The sequence below is a fragment of the Ixodes scapularis genome, unplaced genomic scaffold, assembly GCF_016920785.2.
Source record: "Ixodes scapularis isolate PalLabHiFi unplaced genomic scaffold, ASM1692078v2 ptg004006l_1__unscaffolded, whole genome shotgun sequence".
In the NCBI taxonomy this organism is placed as follows: domain Eukaryota; kingdom Metazoa; phylum Arthropoda; class Arachnida; order Ixodida; family Ixodidae; genus Ixodes; species Ixodes scapularis.
In genome coordinates, this window is record NW_024610370.1 from 1 (window position 1) to 7,356 (window position 7,356).

Consider the following 7,356-nt stretch of genomic DNA (forward strand, 5'->3'; position numbering starts at 1 on the left):
ACAGTAGCTAACGCTCCCCCCCCCCCCCCCCCCCCCCGCTCCCCCCACCCCTCGATTCCGTGGATCTTCCTGGCCTCCTGTGGCAAATTTCCACCAAATTTAGTGAAAAAAATTAAAGGCGTTCACAAATCTTTGTAATGCGAAATTAGAGCGCAGCTCTTGATGCCGAGGAAGGGAAGGTAAAGAGGGGAGGTTATGCCCCTCCTTCTCCTGCGTACCCTGTCCTCCTCCTTCCCCTTCTCTTATCTTCCTCCCCTCCTCTTCTTCTTCTCCTCCTCTCCCCTCCTCCTCCTCCAGCTAAATTTGGCTGGAAACTTGACGCCACGTAACCTAAAACCCCAATTCAATTTTCCCCGCTAAATTTAGCCGGAAAATTGACGACACGGGACCTTAACAGAAATTCAGTTCCTCGCTAATTTTTGCGGGGAATCGAATATTGCTGTGGAGGTCACGTGACGTCGATTCTACTGCTACATTTAGCGCGGTTACGAAAACGCCGACGCAGACGCCGCGAAACACGGAAACGGGCGCCTAAGAGCTGCGCTCTAAAATGAAAGACGTTTACAAATCTCTCATGCGGAACTAGAGCGCAGCTCTTATGCAGGAGCAGGGAGGGTACGAAAGGAGGGTACGCCCCTCCTCCCTCCTTCCCCGTTCTCTCCTCTCTTATCCTCCTCCAATTCAGTTTCCCCGTTAAATTTAGCGAGGAAACTGACGTAACCTGACTTAGTGTCACGTTACCTCTGAGTAAATTCAGTTTCTCCGCTAGATTTAGCAGGAAATTTGACGCCACAACACCAATTCAATTCCCCGCTAAATTTAGCGGGAAATGTAATTGGTATTGAGGTAACGTAACGTATTTCCCCACTAATCCCAGCGGAAAAATTGAATTTCTCGGATTAATCTATCGGAGAAACTGAATTTCTCCACTAACTTTAGCTTGAAACTCAATTGGTGTTGAAGTCACGTGACGCCAATTTTTTTCGCTAAAATTAGCGCGGTTACGCCGACGCCGACGCCGCGAAAACGGGAAACGGGCGCCTAAGGGTTGCGGTCTAAAATCCTAAAAGTTGCGGTCGAGAATTGAAGCACAGGTAAACGTGACCTGTGCCCCAATTCAGTTTCTCCGCTAAAATTTGACGGGCAAATTGATGTCACGTGACCTGACGTAACGGGACCTACATAAAAATTTAGGTTAGCCGCAACATTTATCGGAAATATTGATGTCATGTGACCAACACCAGTTCAGTTTCCCAACTAAATCTGGCGGGAAAATTGACGTCACGTCACCTGATGTCACGGGACCTACGGACAAATTCAGGTTACCGGTTAAATTTGGCGGAAAAATTGACGTCACGTGACCTACGTAACAATTTGTTACCCCGCTAATTTGGGCGGGAAAACACATAAGGACCATAAAAGTATTTATTCATCAACAACGTATCGACGCTAAATCAGCGCACCGTCATTTCAATATCAGATCACCCTATGACGTACGATCAGCAGAATGTGAATCGATCCTCGTTGTCATCTCGTCAAATAAGGTAATAACAATAAGGTTGCCCTAGAGGTCGTCTTACACGTCGTCTTTGACGTTGTCCTCTAGGACGTCGTCTGAGAGTCGTCCTTGAGGTCGTCCTCAACGTCGTTCTAGACGTCGTCCTCGGCGTCGTCCATGGCCTCGCCACACAAGAAGGAGGTCAACATGACAGATGCTATCGCAATTCATAGACAACCAACAGTAGTGGTTTCTGCAGCCATTTTGTATAACGCAGTAGTGATCCACTTGGAGGCCTGCATTTCAATTCTAAAACGCGCAACAAAAAACACGCGTCGCCGTGCTTACGTTCGTATATCGCCTATCCCTACACGAGGCGGTGTCGTGATTCCGGAAAACGTTCCGCCACTAACCACGTTAAAGGCCCGTTCACGCACTTGCGTTCTGAGCGGTAGCTACGCTTATGGTCGAAAGCAACCGGTTGGAACGATGAGATGCCGTGGCAACGAAGCTCCAAACCGTGGTGTTGTTCCTGTTCGTTCGCAACGCCCAAGGAGTTGAACTTTTCTTAACTTTTTCCCTACGCTTGGGAACGAACGGAGCGACCACATCGCTAGATTAATCGTAGGTCGAGGAGAGCTCGGCAGCGCACGTTTAATGCCGGTCGGGGTTTCTGCCATATGCTGTAAAACATGGCGTAGTCTGTGATTGTCAACGGGGTCGTCATGGTGGAGGCTCAATGTTCCGCGTAGAGTGATATCATTGACTGTCAATTCTTCTCGTGCATGTCGCGATGATAAACCAGCACGTCCTATAGAAGAGAAGATCGAATCTATTTTTTGCGGAGATAACGTGGCGATACCCTCAAGACAGCAGAAACACTCATGCCGTCGAGTAACTCCTGTGGTTCTTTCTTGGTATTTGTGTCCTCAAATATCGCCGGGATTTTTTTTTATTTTTTTTTTGCGTACCCTATACGTGAGCTCAAGTTCAAGGTACTGCTGGTGCGTGCCGTTTTTGAGGATGTGTCTTAAGGATGCGAATTGTCACATGTTTTCATAATCCGATAAATGTGATTAGGGGTCGCATTTCAGAACAGCCGCAACGTCTATGTGGTCAGGTAATATAGCTACGTTGCTATATCGTTGCAAATATTGCAGCGCCTTCTGTAATCGTAGAAAACGCGAATGGTGAGATTTGTATTCTTGGTGAAAGCATGTGTTGAAGTCGCGACCGTCCAAGACGGCGTACGGCATATGTTTCTTTCTTTTTCTCTTTCTTTCTTTTTTCGTCCACTCAGCCCTGCCAGTGGTACCCTCTAAAAATGAAGAAGAATAAAGCTCGAGGCTATTCAAAAGTGTCTGTCTATTTTCTGTTAGACCAGTGAACTGCAGTGCGTCCCCTTGTTTTTAGAGGCACCGCTAAAAACAGCTGACGGCGGCAGAGAAGCGGCCGCCGTGCTGACGACCGACACGTTTGTCAGAGTTGCAGTGCTTGTTGCAGCGGTTTCAAGTTGCAAGAGTGTGTACGCGCGGCGCAGAGCGGCCGTTCCAGTCACTCTGCATGGTCACAACGGACGCAGTCGCAGACTCGTGACTCCTAGCTAACGCACTCCTTCCGGATGTCCGAACCGACTTTAACTACGGAGCTTCGGGCTGACCCCGACATTTTTGCTAAGAAGGAGGAGTCAATACCCACGTGTCGCGGCTGTTTCAAATGCCTACGGGATGAGCGAATGAATCGAAAAATCAGGCCATGCCGAGTGGAACGGGCAGATGTGTAAATCGAAAGTTGATTCGCTCATGCCCCGAGTAAACTAGTTTACCCGATACAGTTTGACAGGCCCGTTTGACAGGAGTATTTTGTACTCGGTGGTCGCTTCAACTCTGACCGCAGCCGATGCGATCCGATGGAAGCAATCAAGCCGCGCCAAAATTGCATTGTCAAGCTGCTTGTCATCTTTGTGTTTTTGAAATTAACAACTCAACCAATCACGCACAACAAAAGCGCTGCGGTCCTGAGTTTTTTAATGCGAAAGCATTAACGGGGGGGGGGGGGGGGGGGGGGTCCCAGGGAACGATGCCGGCGATGTCTGAAACCGTCTGTAGCAGCGAAACCGCACCTGAATTCCCGATGGCCAGAAGCATGTGCACAGCAACGCAGATGCTTCGACACGGAAGCCGGCGGTGGGCTCAAGGTCAGAACGGATGCGCCGCAAAAATAAAACGCAACGTAAAGCACAGCAATCCGGATGCAGCATCACGGAAGCCACGGAGTCGCCCGTGGGGCTCGCCGCGCTTGCGCAGTGGGGGAGCGCGATGTCACCGCTGGAGCGCCGTGTGCGAACGAAGACGCGGCGTGCTGCTTGTAGGAATGCGCTACGTGCAGGTATCCTTTCGCGTTCCAACACGTAAGTGTCTCTGCCGAAATGTTTCGTGTGTGTGCGATTGGTCTATTTGGTAATGGCGAACCTATAAAGAAAACGAGCGCCGTGAGGAGGCACTTTATGAACTGCTTTATTGGCTCCATCGGATTTTAGGATCGTATGCTGTGGGCTGCGGTAAGACCTAAGCGTAAACGATGTAAAGCCGCGTTCCACGGGCATTTCAAATGCCTTGAACGTTTATGCGTACATAGACAGGGTGTTTTCTTCTTTTTTTGTTTACTCTTACACATTTGTTTAAAAAAGAACATGAAAGCTACACTAATGCGGTTTGTGCAGGTGGGTTATACGGCCACGCGGGCATTATGTGGGTGGCTAATCTTTGCGATAAGTCGGCTAATTAATTAGAATTCGTTAATTAACTTTTTATTTAGTGGAAATAGACGTATCGTTTCCATTAGAAACTTGTGGAGCATCATCGAAAACCACTAGATCAACTATTTTTGGAAGGATATAACGCCGGGGAAGCGTTTTCCAGCGTTCTGTAAAAGTGTTTCATTTGGACGCGTTTCTAGATTTAGGTTTTTTAACGGAGCGCATCACCGCGCCCGCGTCCTGCTCTCCAGTGACTGAGACGCGCAACACACGTGCGCCCTACTTCCCTCCATTCTACGAAGGAGGCGAGGAGGTGGCTTCACACCGCGATTACCGGGGAGCAGGATCGCGGGCGCGTAGATGCGCTCCGATAAGAAACCGAAATCTAGAAACGCGTCCAAATGGAGCGTTTTTACAGAACGGCGTAAAATGCTGCCCCGGCGTTATATCCTGCTAAAAATAGTTGATTTAGGGGTTTTCGATGATGGTCAGCAAGTTTCTAATTGAAACCGGATGTTTATTTTCAGTACTTAAAAAGTTGATTAACCCATTTTAATTAATTAGCCGACTTATCGTAACGATTAGCTACCCACATAATGTCCGCCTGGCCGTAAAACCCACCGGCACAAACCGCATGAGTGTAGCTTTCACGATTTTTTTTTAAACAAATGTGTAAGAATTAAAAAAACACCCTGTATATATATAAGATAGGCGAATCAACCCGCAATTCCCACTCTGAGGGCGCCACTCTTCATGCACTGATTTTCCAAATCTATAAAGACATTTGATGTGAAGGTGTGGGAAATGCTTCTACAGTAAGCTCATTATTAGTATTATATGGAAGCGTCCGTTGGCGCTCCAAGACACAAGCGAATTTGGAATGCCAGGTTAGTGACCTATAATCGGATTGTGCGTAGCGCTTGATAATAAGGCTGTGCGAATAGTGAGCAAATTTGGACAACGCAGTTCCGTCCCTAGCTTCGACGCCGTCAAGAAAATAGCCTTGGCATTGTGAAGGCTGCGAATGACGCAGTGCTATTCAATTCTAAGCACTTTTCGATAATGCGCACTTTATAAGCAACATGTTTTTAATACCAATTACTTTTCTGTAAGTTTCTTTCGTTTCTTTCGTCAAACAAGAGTGATAACTTTTTCGCTTTTAACCAGGTCCACAATAACAAATTAGGACACTTTTCTAAAGAACGTATCCAGCATCACTTCATTTTTATATCACGGCTCGTGCTTGGGTTGCGACGCAACCAAAAAGTCTGAAACGGAAAAATAAGTAAATATACAAACAACGTTTAAACACAGTCGTCCAATTCTGGTTCGCGCTCCACTTGGGACGGCCTGCCAAGTGGCTTTTTTTTGCGAGCAGGAATTAAGTTCTCAAAGCAACCGCAGAGACACGTGCTGAGCCTGGTGGCACTCACCAGCGGTGCCGGCGAAAGCCCCTACGATGGGAGTTGGCGGCGAACGATTAGGAGTGGTGCGAGGCGCGAGCAACGAAAAAGTGTTAGCTAAATTACTTAGCGGGAAAGCGATTTTTCTGACATCTGCGAAGCGAGGTTACGCTCTAATACCATCTGAAGCTTGGTGCCACAAAATTAGCCAAATATTAGGAACTTTTGCGTAGATCGTTCACTGCAGATTGCGGGCACTGCAGGCGCGTGCTCAGTCTGCGCTCAATAGGGAATCCTCGTTTATTTTAAACTGCGGATTTCGGGGCCAGCGAGAGCGTATTCAATCCGAGCTCAACGTGGCACGAACTCCAGCTAGCAATACAACTCTCTTGCGTACGAACTACGAAGAGCTTCTAATTTGGCCGCACGAGCTCCCGCATATTAATGGCTCCTACCTACAATTTACGATAAGTCCCGAATGTTGCGAGGCGAACGAAAATCGCAGATTCCAGCATCGCGGATCAGTATTAACTTGACTCTTTCCGTTTGTAGTAGACAACTTGCTTTTGTGTGAAGAAGGACTCCGTGGTTCTTCCGTCCTTTAGGTTCCAGTCTATCACCAAAGCTCTTGAAGCTGCGCGGCTACGGGAACGCCTTCGATTAACAGATATAGAAAATGAGTGGAGCTTGCCATTCACAACTGCAGCATATGCCAGGGGCTGCAGGACAACCTGTTCCTCTGCCAGGCGTCCATGGGAGAAGCTCGTCATCGACATTGATGCCCCATGAAAATAAAACCGCAGTACTGGAAGTTCGCCATCTCGCTCGTCGACTCATTATCTTAGCGATCGGAAGCAGACACGTGGACACCAGCTTGTTGCACTCTGTCTTTTCTTGGAATAAGTACCCTGACGGGATCGTCTTACACAAAGAGCCTCAGTTTTTTTTTCTTTTTTTAGGTGACTGTTTTTGAAATTTATTCTGGCAACTTGGATCACTATCATTATCTCAGCGTATAATAAAAAGTGCGTTGCGTGTACTTTTAGACAGTCGGAAGTTAGTCAGCCTCAATGAGCGCCTACAGTCTCAGCTGTAGGTGAGAAATTTATTATGTGCAGTACAACCGCCCTCCCGGAGTTTTGTGCAAAACGCAGCTTTCTTGAGGTTAATGAAGGAAGACGTTGAAAATACTGCAAATCTAAGGATACACGACTCCTGTACGTTCGAGGGGTCAGTACAACACGACGCACGAATTATATACAACATCCGCGTAAGCGTTTATTTCGGAGTATGGTCCAATCCATCTATAGGCACAAGTTTGGTTCTAACGACTTTTGATGACGAATATTTAATCAAAGAGCTTATGGTTCTCTGCATTTCACTAGTCAGTTTCACACCATCCAACTTTCACACCATCAAACTTGAAAGATATCAAGAAAGAATTTTGAAAAGGGCAAAGAACCAATTTGCATCTGCCATTGACGTGGGAAATTGACGGTGCTCAGTGCAATACTGTCTCATTACCGCCATTAGTTTGTGAAAGGGAAACTGATTTCTGAACCATAAGATGGCACATAATTTTTAATAAGGTCTATTTATCCAGAGCATGAGGGCCTGGTCATTCACGTCTTGTATTTTCCGGGCTAATACGCGCAGACGAATGGGCTTTTCGAGTATTCAATTGCGTTTTTCAGATC